General features: G+C 33.8%; 1 protein-coding gene across 1 annotated transcript in view; it reads left to right on the forward strand.

The window, feature by feature from the left end:
- Positions 1–16,298, forward strand: part of PCDH15 (protocadherin related 15) — a 1,264,171-nt gene that overhangs the window by 238,150 nt on the left and 1,009,723 nt on the right. Inside the window, exon 2 of the mRNA XM_043926323.1 lies at positions 2,640–2,690. The gene's annotated coding sequence lies outside the window, so the exon portion shown is untranslated. The remainder of the gene's footprint in view (positions 1–2,639; positions 2,691–16,298) is intronic.

Consider the following 16,298-nt stretch of genomic DNA (forward strand, 5'->3'; position numbering starts at 1 on the left):
AATTTTTCTTTTTGAAATCCAAGCAAATTTAATCTTTTTCACTAATTTTGATAGTGCCTTAATCAAAAACTAATAAACATGATCATATGTTCTACATAAATTAGACAAATGTTATTTAAGACTTTCTTTAAATTTCCCTTTGGTTTACCTATGCAATATCATAAGCTGATGCCACCCTACTCACAAATCCCTTTTCTTACCCTGACCATTTTCACCCTTGAAGTTACCACTTTCTAATATCATATATGATTTACTTGGTTTTATGCTTATTGTGAATTTATTATTTTCTGTGTGTTTCTATATTGTAATTGCCAGAATAAAAGAGTTTAGTAATTTATGTACTGATACGGTCCAGGTGCCTAGAAAAATGCCAATTACACCAGCAAAAAATTATATATATATATATATATAATGAATAATTAAAACTTTTAAACGGTGATCAACAAACCAAAAATCTTAAGAAACTGAAATTTCTCTATTTCCAATACAATACATATTTGAAATATATGTCACAATAAAAATTTATAAAACAAGTATAAATAGATAATAAATTGTCTCCAATCATGAGCTAAAAAAAAAAATCGCAGTGATATATTTTTAAACTTAATATATTTCTCCTTCTTAGTTGCAACTGAGAAACAAAGTTAGCACCATTGAATCATAGATAAACATTCATTTTTGTATCCTTGTGATGAGTAATAAAGTTGGAAAATATTAAACTAAAAACCACTATACTAAAAGCATCTTAAGGGGGAAAGATTTAAACATCAGCTCTTTGCAGCATCTTAGCATGTTAGGACATAACTTATATTCACTTTATATTCATCTGATTTCTACAAATAAATATTCTCCTAAGTCCAGCAAGTGAATTATTTATAGGAACTTCATACAGTTGAATGTCTTTTCATGTAATTTTTTAGTGTGTGGCAGTGATTCTTTTTTTGATGGGTCCTATTTTCAGTCCTGTGCAAATGTGCTGCATGACCTTAAACAGTACAGTGTCTTACAGTGCATCATTTTAGATCCCTAAGATGTTGGATTCAGTGTTCATGAGCTCTGCATTTCTTTCTGCATCTGTGATTGTGTGCCTTTGGGTCTTCCATATCTGCGATTGTGTGTCTCTTCTTACTCATTATATGTGATTTTTTTTTTAACTTAAAGCACTTAACATTTACAAATATATCTGGATCTACTTTTAATTTATCATTCCACACTAAAGAAAAAGTGAATGTGTTATGTTAAAGCAATGGTTAGTTTTAAAATTACCCGGGTATCTTATGCTATATATTATCTATATACTAAAGATATACTATATATTGTATATCATACTATGCATGTGCTTAGTCGTTCAGTCATGTCTGACTCTTTGGGACCCCAGGGACTGTATCCCACCAGGCTCCTCTGTCCATGGGGATTCTCCAGGCAAGAATTCTGGAGTGGGTTACCACGCACTCCTCCAGGGGATCTTCCCAACTCAGGGATTGAACCCACATCTCCTAGTCTCCTGCATTGGCAGGTGGGTTCTTTACTACTACCATCATCTTCACCCCTTCCCACCTGGGAAGCCCCATATTATGCTAACTGGATCAAGAAGATCCCTTGGGGAAGGGAATGGCAACCCACTCCAGTATTCTTGCCTGGATAATTCCATGGACAGAGGAGCCTAGCAGGCTACAGTCCATGGGATTGCAAAAAACTGGACATGACTAAGAAACTAACACACACATATACTAAGATATATTTATAAAATTATTCTATATTTATAAATATACACTTTACACATTGAAGATAGTAACTATTAATTCTGTTTTCCTAGAAACTTTAAAAAAAAAATTCTTATATTTATCAGTCTCTATTGTTCTAGGTACTGAATTAGGTATTTTACTTCTACAGTCTCCCTCACTTAGAGATAAAGAGTTGCTAAAAAATAAAACCTGACAAGTTTAAAGACAATATATTTTAACATAGGTTTAGATGATAACTTAGTTACAAGCCCCAAATATTAACTCTTGTCTCAATACCAACACAATAAATATTATTTTTTTCAAAATGTGATATAATGCTAAATAAATCATTAATGCATTGATTATTTTGCCATAACTTTATTTTTATTTTCTCTGAAAGGGCTAATTTATTGTAGAGTGAAATGTACTACTTTTGCATTTTTGAGTAAATGAATATATTGAGTATATGTATAAAAAGAAGGAAGTGTTTCTCTAAACTCATTCCTAACTTTGAAGCATTACATATGTATCTAATATATATATTTAAACATATTTATTGCCCAGTTTATTTAAAACATCTTGTTTATTAATCCTAACCACAACATGCTTGGGTATGCATTATGTCCATATTTCTTGTGAAATCAGAAGAATTAGCTTTCAAAATGATCTGGTGTCTGGATCGAAAATCACTTGAAGATTTTAGTATAATAGATTATCAGAAATAATATTTTTTAATGGTATGGGCACACATTGTAGTTTTGTTGTCTGTAAGAACATATAAGGCAATTTATAAAATTACATCTGTATCAGATTTGTAGTGAAATATTTGATAGTTCAATATTCCTTAATTACAAAGTCATTGTTCAGATTCAAGTTTGAAAATGCATTCAACTCATCATGTCTTTTTATTTACAGGAATTTACAGTGTCATATTTCTGAATGCCATGCACAAGAACTGCAAATAAGGTATAGTGTATTTTATTTTATATTAAAGTTATGCATTTAAGATTCATGTCAACAGTAACCAAGAGTTGTACCTCATAAAGAAAACCATAAGTCAAATCTTGGTTTTGATATCCAACTTACAATCATTATCTGTATGTTGGCAATTACCTTGTGTTTATTTTGTTCTGTTGAAAACACTCTTGTATGGAGATGTCTACCATAAGATGCTTTTTTTCAAGTATCAGTTGTTTACAACAAAATACAAAGGTTTGATTGACTTAGTTTTTCTGCCATCCAACAAAATTTTTCTTTCTAAACATCATGAAGCAACTGTACGCTGCAGCTGATCCACTGAAAGGACCTCATGTAGAAACATTTGTCTAAATTCAACAGTCACAATGACAAAATTATGGGAAGTATGAATTTACCAATGCCAGGACAAACATAGTATCTAAAAATCTGAGTGGGGAGAAAGTTTAGAGACTGAAAGTTTCCTTTAAAAGAACACATAGCTCTTTATTCTCTTCTTAAATGCTGTACTGGAGTCATTAAAAAGTTGACACTGTTAAATTGAATTTGCATATTGTCTGAGACTATAAAATAATGGTAGAAATACTGTCTATTATTCCTTCATATATTCTAAGGAAAATTTAGTATTTAACAACAAAAGCATTTTGATATGCAAATAAATTTATTTGCAGCTCTTTTTTTTCTCTCTGAAGAGACTCTTTTGTCAATGTACTTTTGAGTGCTCCTTGAAAGGAAGGAAGGAAGGAGGGAAGGGCAGACATGTTAAAATATGAAAAGCAAATGACAATCCTCAAGGCCTTGGTTTTTAGGAAAGTTGAATAATAGGAAACACATTTTGTAAAATGTCTTAATGGAATGACTTGAGGTTCAAATTACAAATAAAAATCTAGTCAAGGAGGTGAGCTGCTTTTTTTGTTGTTGAGAAAGCTAATTACTTCTTAGTCTAGGAAATAAATCAAGGAACAAGCATCCCATTTCATTATTTTAGCCATGTTTCCATTCTTAGCTTCTTGCCAGAAGGTTCAAAAAAGTCAACAGCTGTGCTGAAGAATTTGGAATCTTTTAAAGCCTCATATTTCTCAGCCGTTTCTTCGGTTTTGATAGAAGGAGAAAATCAGATGTGTATGCTTAATGAGTATAGCTCTAAGTGCATATTTCTAATTGAATATAGTAAAACAAATTTAAAGTTAAATGACAACCAATCTACATTTATACTCCACTGATTGTTTCTTTAAAAAAGAAAACAAAAAACTCTTTGATACCCTTATATATTTTTCAATTAATTTATCACTGATAATGATACAGACTTTAAAATAACAGTTGATTAACATGTGTGATTAAGACATATCCCTGAATATATTCAGCTTGTCTCTTCTAGTCAAATATACCTCAAAATAATAGAAAATTATTATCCCTTCAATCCCTGGCATAATTAATAGCAAAATAGAAAAAAATTTGCAATAAAATAAGCCCAACTTAACTAAAATAAGATTTTGCAGAAGAAATATTTTGCCTTCTTTAGGAATCCTATTATTTGACATAATACAGTGATTTTTTTTAATTGACTACTCTGACCAATGAAATACATCAAGTAATGCAGAGTGGCAAGACCCTCTTCTCTAGGATGTTACTCAGAACAGTAGATGTAAAAGTACAGTAGTGGTGAAAGAATTTGGTCAAATACTGAACGTGTCCCTTGTATTTGAAGTATTTGTCTGAGTACAGTAAGGCTCACCTGGAGAGTCAGCTCAGGAATTGCTGTGATTTCAAAAGTATTCTAAATATGTGTTTGGACTATTATTATTACTGCCTGAATGGAGTAGGGTATGAATAATATGCAGGATTATGATTACTAGACAGTATATCTAGGATTTCTTATAGACAGTCTCTTTGTTATTGACTTTTAGGAGAAGAAAGAAGAATTAAGAATATTTACAAACCAAATGATTAGTATGTTCTGTTGCTCTATACTTATCAGGATAAAAGGAAAGATACTCTGTTGGTAGTTTTACTGTTGATTCTAAGAAGCTGTCTTTTTATGTCTATTTTTTGTATGTCCCATATTTAGAAGATAAAGCAATTGCACATCTTGTTTTCTTATCTGAATTTTTATTCTTGATTCTACTGTCAGAGTGATGAATATGTATAGATAGACACATAGCAAGATAACTTCTGAAAGTGATGGAGATAAGAAAATACTGAGAATAGTATTCTCAGTAGCAGATAAATGAAAAGAAAATCTGTTGGTTACATTTGGTATTCAATTCTTTTAATCAGTGCTTGTAAGGCAGACTTTCAGAGCTTTTAAAAATATTTCACATCCACTACTTCTTTCATGCAAGCCCAAAGGATAGTAATCAAGCAGAAGATGACTGCTTTGTTTAAATTTATCCATACCATTTTTGTAATGCTCTATTATAAACAGCCTTCCTTCACTCAGGTGCCATATATTTTATTTTTTATGGACCTTGATTTCTTTTTGGCTGTTAGGGTAACTGGATTCTTAACAAAGAAATAAAAATCATCTTCATCTCATGTGAGTTACAAATTACAGTCCCAGCAATCAAATCAAGATCATTGAACTCCAGATTGTTTTGACTTTGCAGTTTAACTTTGAAGTTTATCTGAATTACCTCTTAATACTATGTCTCCTTTCTCCTCTATTTCATCCTCCACCTCTAAAGTCTGGCTAGTCCACATTTGCTTTGACTCATGTTGTTTATATTGTGACTTCTAGATTTCTTTATACCTATACTACCCATCATTTAAGGTTTCATTCAAGCCTGACCCCTATGAATCCTTCCCTATACATTATAGCCTTGCTAACTCACAGTAATTTTACACTTGCCATGTATATTCTGTAAATAATCACATTATAAATTCCTGGTCTTTTAGTATCAGTCAATAATATGTTTATTAATGTACAGTACTGTCCATTGACTTTTTATATTGTATTAGTGCTAGATGGCCGGGGAAGGCAATGGAAACCCACTCCAGTACTCTTGCCTGGAAAATCCCTTGGACGGAGGAGCCTAGTAGGCTGCAGTCCATGGGGTTGCGAAAAGTCAGACATGACTGACCGACTTCACTTTCACTTTCCACTTTCATGCATTGGAGAAGGAAATGGCAACCCACTCCAGAGTTCCTGCCTGGGGAATCCCAGGGACAGCGGAGCCTGGTGGGCTGCCGTCTATGGTGTCGCACAGAGTCGGACACGACTGAAGCGACGCAGCAGCAACAGCTAGATGGCAACTTTCTGGTAGAATTGATCATGATTTTTATTAGAAGAGATAGATGCAATAAAAATGCTGTTGAATCTAAGTAAGCAAAGTGACTATGTCACATGCACATACTTTACAAAAGTAGTTGTTAAGAAATGTTTTTTTTTATTGTATTATTTTTGACTGTGCTGGGTCTTTGCTGCTGCATGTGGACTTTCTCCAGCTGCGGGTAGCGTCTATTCTCTAAGAGCAGTGTACAGGCTTCTCACTGCAGTGGGTTCTCTTGTTGTGGAGAATGGGCTCTAGGGTGCCTGGGCTCAGTGGTTGGGGTGGATGGGCTTAGTTGCCCCACCTTATGTGCTATCTTCCCAGACCAGTGATCAAACCTGTGTCCCCTGCATTGGCAGACAGATTCTTAACCACTAGACCACCAGGGAAGTCTAAGAAATTGATAATTTTTGAAAAGGAGTATCTTCTTATGAGAAACAGAGAGAAGCTTTTTATAAATGTTGCTTTTACAGTGAATATGGAAGGTTATAGTAGAGGGGAAATGTTTGACATATTACAAAAAAATAATTTATCTCATTTTTTTTTAAACTTATTCTCTTCTCCACAAAGTCACATTCTGCGCATCTGTCAAGAATAAGATTTGATTGCGTATGCCGAGCTACATTCATATTCAGAAATCCCATACTATTTTTCTCTGTCAAACTGTGGATTATTATATTTTATTTATATAAACAAGAAAAACTACTCTTTACTTGATAGATGAGGCATAGAGAATGTGTACTGTACTCCTTCCTAGTTTTTATAATTTTGAAGTTATAGGTTTCACTGTTTTCCTGTTTTCTCCTAATGTTTATAATATTTTTCACAGAAATACACATATACATACAAACATAGACACATACATGCACCAAAGAAAATTATCCTGCTCAAGGAAATATAACATCTGTAAGTCATCAGTGAAAATATTGGGATAGAAATTGGCAGCAGAGGTATTTACCACACAAAAAGGATCTACAGAATGACTATATTTTTATAATGAAATAATTTTTAACAAAATAATAATTAGTAAATGCTTGATATAAAATATATTCAATTAATAGCAATCACAGAAATATTAATTGTTAAAACTCTCATATTCAGTGAATTTATAATGCCTACTTTCTAGTTAAAGTTTGTGATTATTAATTATCTTTCATGATATTCATGTGGATTATTTAGAAAGAAAATCGTGTTCTTCTATTTTTTGTGTCCTTGTGTATATCAAAGTGACTTCCCCTAAGAATATAAAAATATATTTGTTGCATTAGTATATATAAGCAACATATTGTTGGAATAAAATTTTTAAGCCAAAATGTTTTTCTGTTATGATTTCCGTAGGTGGTTGCTTACACTGTTCCAGTGTTTAATGATGTAGAGAGCTTAGAAGCCAGTCTAATTCTTATATCTTTGGGTGTTTTTTCCTCTCAAGCATCTATCTTTATCATTAACATTTGAAAACTCCAGGACAGTGTGTCTTATATAACACTTTTTTATTAAGTTTGTCTGGTAACTATTAATTTTTAAAATGTTATTTTTAAGTGAGGAAAATTTTATTTTACAATTATATTATTTTCTCTATACTCTCCTGTCCTGCTTCCTTTTCTTTTATTTTCTTTAATCATAGATTGAGTCTTTCAGATTAATCTTCCATTTCATCATTTTTTATTTATTGATTTATTCTCTACCCCTTTCCTTTGAATTTCTGGGAAATTTCAGTGTGTTATCTTTAGTTTATGTAGATGATTGTGTCCCTTCTACCTACTGCTCTTCATTATATTTTTAATGACTTTTAATATGATAATTTTGTTTTCTTTTGTCACACTATAATTCATGAGTTTACATTACAACTAGATCACACAATATTACTGAGAAATTGTGTGTCTATAGAGAAAATCACATTTCTTCTCTTTAGACTGTAACTAGTCTTACCTACATCTCAAGCTTCCATATTCTTTTCAGCTGGAGGGAGGATATAGACATATTTCAAATTGAATTAGCCTACCTATGCAGAATTCAACCTCTCTTGGATATTAAAAAAGAACAAAAAAATAAAAATTAAAAATAAATGTTTTGGTGAAACCAATTCCTTCCTCTTTCCTAAAGAAGTGTCTAGGTGTGCATATATGTGATGGTGTGTGGGACAAGAAGTGTAGAGAACAGGGTAGTTGTAAAGATCTCATGACAATATTAAAAAATTGTGGCATTAGGCACTCTCTAGTCTTTGATATGGCATTCCTTGTGTCCCTGGGACTTTTCATCTGAAGTCTGAATCTATGTATTATTTGGAATCCTGATTAGGGCCCAGTAGTGACCTCCACCTTGCTCTGTGATAAAGTTGAACTCCTTGACTATGATGTTTCATTGGCTATAATGATGAGGCATACTCTATAGAAAACAGAAACAGACTCACATACACAGAGAACAAGCTAGTGGTTGCCGTGGGGGAGAGGGGTTGAGGGGATGGGAGAAAGGGATTAAGAGGGACAAACTATCAGTTATAAAATAATTAAGTCATAGGGATGAAATATACAGCACCGGGAATATAGTCAAAAATATTATAATAACTTTGCTTTCGACATAATCTATAAAAAAATATAGAGTCACTATGTTGCACACCTAAAAGCAATATGATAGGTCAAGAAATGTGAGCTCAGTCACGTCCAACTCTTTGTGACCCCATGGGCAATAGACTCCTCTGTCCATGGGATTATTCAGACAAGAATACTGGAGTGGATTCCCATTTCCTTCTTCAATATGATAGGTCAGTTATACACCACTTTAAAAAATCTGTCTGGGATAGTTTCAGTCACCAAAGGCAGCACTCATTTCAGTTTAGAGGATCACTTGTGCCAGTCCAACCACTTTATATTTTGTATAATGCTGAGGAGTTATGGATATTTTTGATGGATAAAGGCAAATGGTATCTCGGGTAGTATGTTACCTCCAATCTATCTTGTGGTCTCTTGTGGTGTTCTGGTCTTTGTCCTTAACTTCATAAGGATCTGTGATATTCATCTGTGTAAACAGAGAGGTGTGTTCTGTCAATAAGCACTATTATACACAGGTCCTCAAAGCCTTCCTCTAATGCTTTTCCCATCCTCATGATAACCAGCAGAAATTCCATTCATATATGTTAAGAGGATGTTGCCATCTATCTATTAAGCACCAAGGTACAGTTTTCATCTTCATTGAGTTTTATATATATATATATATATAGTATTACTTGCCAAACTCAGTGTTAGGCTTAGTAAGGTATCTCACAGTTTTTGAACATTTTTTAAGTTCTATGGCCTGCATCATATTTCTTAAGCATTTATATTTGGAAATGTATCAGTTTCCCTCTCTTGAGCTCTATTTATATAAAGCTGTTAAATTATTTCCAGGCTCACTTAATAATGGGCAATATTATTTGGAAATTCCCCATTAAGGATTCATAATCACATTTAGTGTATATCACCTAAATTTATCAAAGTGATCTTCTCACTCCAAGGACCAGAGTCTGCCTTGAGCTGTGTTTTTGCAACGTCTGAGTATATGGAACATTTCTCTGAGTATATGCATTCCCTCTGTCTAAACAGTATTACCAAGGGGAATATTTTTTAAATGAATTTTTCCATTCTATAGATTACTTAATAAATGAAGAGTTAAAAATGATATATTTTGACCCAATAGTTGTTGCAGTTCAGTTGCTCAGTCGTGTCCAACTCTGTGCCAACCAGGACTACTGTAGTCTGCCAGGCTCCTCTGTCCAGGAGATTCTCCAGGCAACAGTACTGGAGTGGGCTGCCATGCCCTCCTCCAGGGACCTTCCCAACCCAGGGATTGAACCCACGTCTCTTATGTCCCCTTAATTGGAAGCCAGATTCTCTACCACTATTGCCACTTGAGAAGACCTCCTATATATATTAAGAAATATATATATAATATTTAAAAATGATAGCAATTTCCCCCCACAATAAATAAGACTGATTTTTCATATTGCATTCTCTTTTAAAAATATAAGAACTGTGATTCAATATAGTTAATATATTAAAACCTTATGTATGCCATCTCTTTTATATATATATATATATATATATATATATGTATATGTGTGTGTGTGTGTGTGTGTGTACACGTCTTAGATTTATCACGATCATTTTCTGTGACCTACATCATTACAGATAATATATTATAGAATTTTTAGATCCTTGACAATCCCAAGTAGTCATATTTATAGGCCAGGGTGATTCCTCCATGTATGGACTTATCAGGCTTTTCTCTCATATTCAGGAAGAGTGTTTGAGTGTCCCTGTGTCAGTCCTCAATTTGGTTTACCTAGATCACGACTGAGCTCCACAATCAGGTGTTCAAATGCTTTGCAATTCACATCTGTCTGACTTTTATATTTTCTTATATAAATTCTTTGTGTGTGTATGTTTGGGGCAAGGGGTGAATCTTCACTATAATCATCAGTATGCTATTGATAATAAGGAAGCATCTAGTATGCAGATACTTACATATATTACACACTGATTACATTATCTAGCCTTTCTAATCATACATAAAAGAAGTATTATTTCCCCTTCTAGGCATGTGAAAGAAGAAGGTAGAATTATCCATAATTAGCAGAAGTGATGTTGCTCAAAGATCTGTCTCACTTTAAGTACCATGTCTCCGAGTTCCACTTTGCTGCTGATTAGCTGTACTAGCAGTGAAGATATGGAAATTCTTAGATTTTGATAGGCATCAGTTTTTCACTGAGCAGGGTCATCAATGCATATTACACATAACTTGGCTTCTCTTTTTGATGTAGCTATATTAATATATATGGTTTATTGGAAACATCATTTATAACATACTGTGTCAAGTGCACCACATGGAACATTGAACAAGATAGACCATGTTCTAATTATACTCTCACAATATAATTAAAAAGATTCAACTCAAGCCAGAGTCTGTAAAAAAATTATTTGCACATTACACATCTGATAAAGGACATGTATTCAAACTATATAAAGGACTATCAAAACTCAATAATAACAAGACAATCCAATAAAATAAAAATATCATATTTGAACAAATACTCCACCCTAGAAGATATACAAAGGATAAATAATAACAAGAAAAGATGCACAGTGTCACTTAGTTAAGTTCAGTTCAGTCACTCAGTTGTGTCCGACTCTTTGCTACCCCATGAATAGCAGCACACCAGGCCTCCCTGTCCATCACCAACTCCCGGAGTTTATTCAAACTCATGTCCATCGAGTCGGTGATGCCATCCAGCCATCTCATCCTCTGTCGTCCCCTTCTCCTCCTGCCCCCAATCCCTCCCAGCATTAGGGTCTTTTCCAATGAGTTAACTCTTCACATGAGGTGGCCAAAGTATTGGAGCTTAAGCTTCAGCATCAGTCCTTCCAATGAACACCCAGGACATATCTCCTTCAGGATGGACTGGTTGGATATCCTTGCAGTCCAAGGGACTCCCAAGCATCTTCTCCAACACCATAGTTCAAAAGCATCAATTTTTCAGCACTCAGCTTTCTTTACAGTCCAACTCTCACATCCATACATGACCACTGGAACAACCATAGCCTTGACTAGATGGACCTTTGTTGGCAAAGTAATGTCTCTGCTTTTTAGTATGCTATCTAGGTTGGTCATAACTTTCCTTCCAAGAAGTAGGCGTCTTTTAATTTCATGGCTGCAGTCACCATCTGCAGTGATTTTGGAGCCCCCCCAAAATAAAGTCTAACACTGTTTCCACTGTCTCCCCATCTATTTCCCATGAGGTGATGGGACCAGATGCCATGATCTTAGGTTTCTGAATGTTAAGCTTTAAGCCAACTTTTTCACTCTCCTCTTTCACTTTCATCAAGAGGCTTTTTAGTTCCTCTTCACTTTTTGCCATAAGGGTGGTGTCATCTGCATATCTGAGGTTATTGCTATTTCTCCCGGCAATCTTGATTCCAGCTGTGGTTCTTCCAGCCCAGCATTTCTCATGATGTACTCTGCATATAAGTTAAATAAGCAGGGTGACAATATACAGTCTTCACGTACTCCTTTTCCTATTTGGAACCAGGCTGTTCCATGTCCCGTTCTAACTGTTGCTTCCTGACCTGCATACAGGTTTCTCAAGAGGCAGATCAGGTGGTCTGGTATTCCCATCTCTTCCAGAATTTTCCACAGTTTATTGTGATCCACACAGTCGAAGGCTTTGGCATAGTCAATAAAGCAGAAATAGATGCTTTTCTGGAACTCTCTTACTTTTTCGATGATGTAGGTCTTTAAAGAAATGCAAATTAAAACCACAATGAAGTAACACTGCACATACATTAGAAAGTCTAAAATTAATAAAATTACACACTGGATTTAGATGTTAGTGTAACAATTTTTTGAAATCATTACACATATAACTACCATATTACATGTCATTCTATTCATATTTACCTAAAAGAAATAAAAGCATAAGTTAATACAAAGATTTATATATGAAGGGTCACAGCAGATTTATTTGAAATAATATCACATAATATCAAAGTAAAAACAGCAGAAATGTCCATCAACAGATGAACATATAAACAAATTGTGGTGTATGAATGCAGTGAAATACTCTACAATAAAAGGTAATGAAATATTGATATACATTGTCAGGATTGGATTCAGTTCTTAGTGCAAATGAAATAGCATCCTAGTTGACTTTCTGCCTATTTCTAGTTGGCTGCTAGCTTTTCAGTCAAATGTGAAGATGGCGGTACACTTGGCTGAGTTCCATGCCATCCTATTACAAAATAACACCATCTCTGTCTTATATTTAGCAAAATACAAACATATTTAATGTCCAGATTACCATGCAATTATTTTAAAATTTTATTACTTATATATTATTATTTTTACTGTTTTTTTATGCCATTATGGGCTTCCCTGGTGGCGCAGATGGTAAAGAATCTGCTTGCAATGCAGGAGACTCAAGTTTGGTCCCTGGGTTGGGAAGTTCCCCTAGAGAAGGGAATGGCAACCCACTCCAGTATTCTTGCCTGAAGAATCCTGTGGACAGAGGAGCCTGTCAGGCTACACCCCATGTGGTTGCAAAGAGTCAGACATAACTGAGTAACCCTGGAAGTCTCTTTTTCATGACTTCTCTTCCTCTCTCCTTTTATCCCTCCTTTCTGCACTCTGTTTTCATTTTACCTATCTCCTTGTGACCAAAGCTAGCAAAATTCTGTATATTCGAAACAATCACATTCTCACCAGTGGAACAGCTATAAAACAAATATGTCTTTTATGTGCAAATATCAATGGCTTCTTACAGCATGACTTCGGTGTAACAGTATTCAGTTCAGTTCAGTTCAGTCGCTCAGTCGTGTCCGACTCTTTGTGACCCCATGAATCGTGACAGTATTATATTGTGGTAAAATGCAAGTTTTCCAAATAGCTTTTGTTGTTACTATCAAGGTTACAGTGCTTCATGAGAATCAAGTACTCAAATGCAAGTTTATGTTCCCTCCTCTTTCTTAAAGCCCTTGCAAGTATCAAATTTCTTTCCAGCACCTAACCTAGGAATAGGACTGTTACTGGTCTAGTGCACTCTTCTACTGTTAGTTTTCAACAGCTTTTCTTTGGTGATATCCACTTACTTGTTTATTTCCAGTTTATTCATTCCTTTACTCTATCAGTTGCTAGCAGTAATGTTCTAACTAAAATAAACAGAATCTATGTTATTAAGGGATTGGCATTCTCAGAGTAAAGGGAATAAAATGATTAATCAGTGTCATAATATTATATATAAATATAAAACACTCATCTACATATATACAAAATATATACGTATATAATTTATTAGAAGTATAAAGGCATATGAACAAAGTAAATAGAGACCAAAGAGTGCTATGTTGCATAAAATTGGAGTTAATCAATATTTAACTTTAAACCAAATATGTAACTGAATCGAGACTTTTCAATATATATGTAAAAACATTAAAATGGAAAATGATAAAATAACTCTATTGATATGCAAATAACATGGTTTTGCTTTAGTTCTTAGAGTATCAAAATCATATTTATTTAAAATTCATATTATACTGAGAAAACTCTTACTTTCAAAACATTTCAAACAATTTGGCTGATAACTTCAGTGTATCTCTGTAGTCCCACAAACTCTCATTAAATCATATTTCTCTTTTCAAACTGCTTGAAACATGTAATTTTTAAACCTGAGTCCATCACTGATTTGACTCTCTGGAAGTAGTTTATTCTCTTGAGATTGTGGTCCTCAGGGATTAAATATGTCTAAGAAGTTTCTGAAAAAGTTATAAATATTCATACATGCAAATGCTGATTTTAATAATCTAGCTATTATAACTCTTTATGTTTTTTGTTTGTTTTTACCTCCACTGTTTATATTAAGCAAAGTTACAAAAATCAGTGATACTTTATTGGTTTTGGCTTTCTTCCTCTGAACCTCATTATAAGGCAGATTATGGATTAATGTGTTGATTTGATTTATGCTTGTATGCTTAGTCACTCAGTTGTGTCTGACTCTTGCGACCCCATAGACTGTATCCTCGCAGATCCCTCTGTCCATGGGATTCTCCAGGCAAGAATACTGGAGTGGGTTGCCATTTCCTTCTTCAGGGGATCTTCCCAACCCAGGAATCGAACCTGGGTCTCCGGCATTGCAGACAAGCTCTTTACCAACTGAGCTACAAGGGAAGCCCCAAGATTTGATTTAATGTGTCTCTTTACATTTAGTATCAAGCCATTCTTTTCTATTTTTTCCAGATTGTTATTTACCCGCTCACAGCAGTCACTGTACTCATCTACTACCTAATTGCTTAACATCCTAAGATAGAAAATTTCATAGATATAAGAATGTACGTGTGTGCTAAATTGCTTGAGTTGTGTCCAACTCCACAACCCTATGGACTGTAGCCTGCCAGGCTCCTCTGTCCATGGATTCTCCAGGCAAGAATACTGGAATGGGTTGCTGTGCCTTCCTCCAGAGGATCTTCCCAACCCAGGGATCTAACCTGTGTCTCTTGTGTCTCCTGCATCGGAAGGTAGAATTTTTACCCCTACTGCCACCTGGAACTGAAAAAAAAAAAAAAAAAAAAAACCACGCAATTTTTAGGACATCCTTTCCTGCTATTTTCTTGTCATTCATAGATTTAGGACCCTAAAATTCAAGCTGTAATCATAGTAATGAGACAGTTTTGAGTTGCAGTCTTACATTTTGATTCATACAAGGTAATAAATCTCATAATACTATCTCATTTGTAATCTAAATAAGGTATAATCAGATTATCCATTTTATTTTTCTTTTTTTAGTTATGGGTAATTTAGTTCAGGGTAATAAACTAAGCTGAAACATAAAATAGTTTTTCACTACTCAGGACCACTTCTTATATATTTTCCACTTATATAAAATCATTATGCTTAAAATAGAAACATATTGGTAATTCACTTGTTTTGTGTTTGCCTTTAGTATCCACAAATGCGAAAAAATGGCAATCATTTTTACTGAGTTCTGAAGAAAGTCATGGTTAGGAAAAATAATTTGAGGGTTGTATGAGATGTTCTATTTTAAAACCATTTCTTTTCCAAATTGAGAATTTCTATGGTATGATAAGATTCCTTCAACAATAAATGAACATGTTAGAATCCATACTTTATCCATTACGCTTTCCCTTTACCTGAAGGTAATTTTCTCAAAGGCATGTATGTGATAGGATACATAAATATGCAGGTATTGCTTTTTACATAGCCATATTTTCTTCATGATATCTCCTATCATCCAACTATAAAACTTAGATTGAAAACATTATTCATCTTTTTCATATTGCCTAGGGAAAACCCTCCAAATTTAACTAAATCAGATTCCAGTGTACTTACACTAAAATATAAGAATATTATATATACATTGAAAGCATTCATCCTATAAAAGGATTTAGCAGAATTTATTCTAAAATTCCTTTTCTTTAGAATAATAATAAAATGTGTATGATAAAAATACTGAAATTGATTTTACTTCTATTTGAAGTAATATTTTGAAACACATTTATTTTATTTCTGAAGTTTTTCACCACGTGGTGCTTAAGTGCTTCTCAAGAGCTGTAGTTTAGTTTCAGTATGTAAACCAGAGTAAATTCAAGATGGTAGCTGTTAGTTTCAGTCTTCCCTGGATGATTATTTGATTGAAAGGTAAGTTTGCACACAGATAGGAAAAACAATTTCTTTGTAGTCTTAAATTCCAAATTGCAAAGTCAAAATATATCACAGACATAGTTTTCCTGCCTACATCATTTGCAGCTAGTTTTCTGTGAGTTTCCTTGCATCTCACTGAACTAGATTA

Source organism: Cervus elaphus, chromosome 15 (genome assembly GCF_910594005.1).
Source record: "Cervus elaphus chromosome 15, mCerEla1.1, whole genome shotgun sequence".
Lineage (NCBI taxonomy): Eukaryota > Metazoa > Chordata > Mammalia > Artiodactyla > Cervidae > Cervus > Cervus elaphus.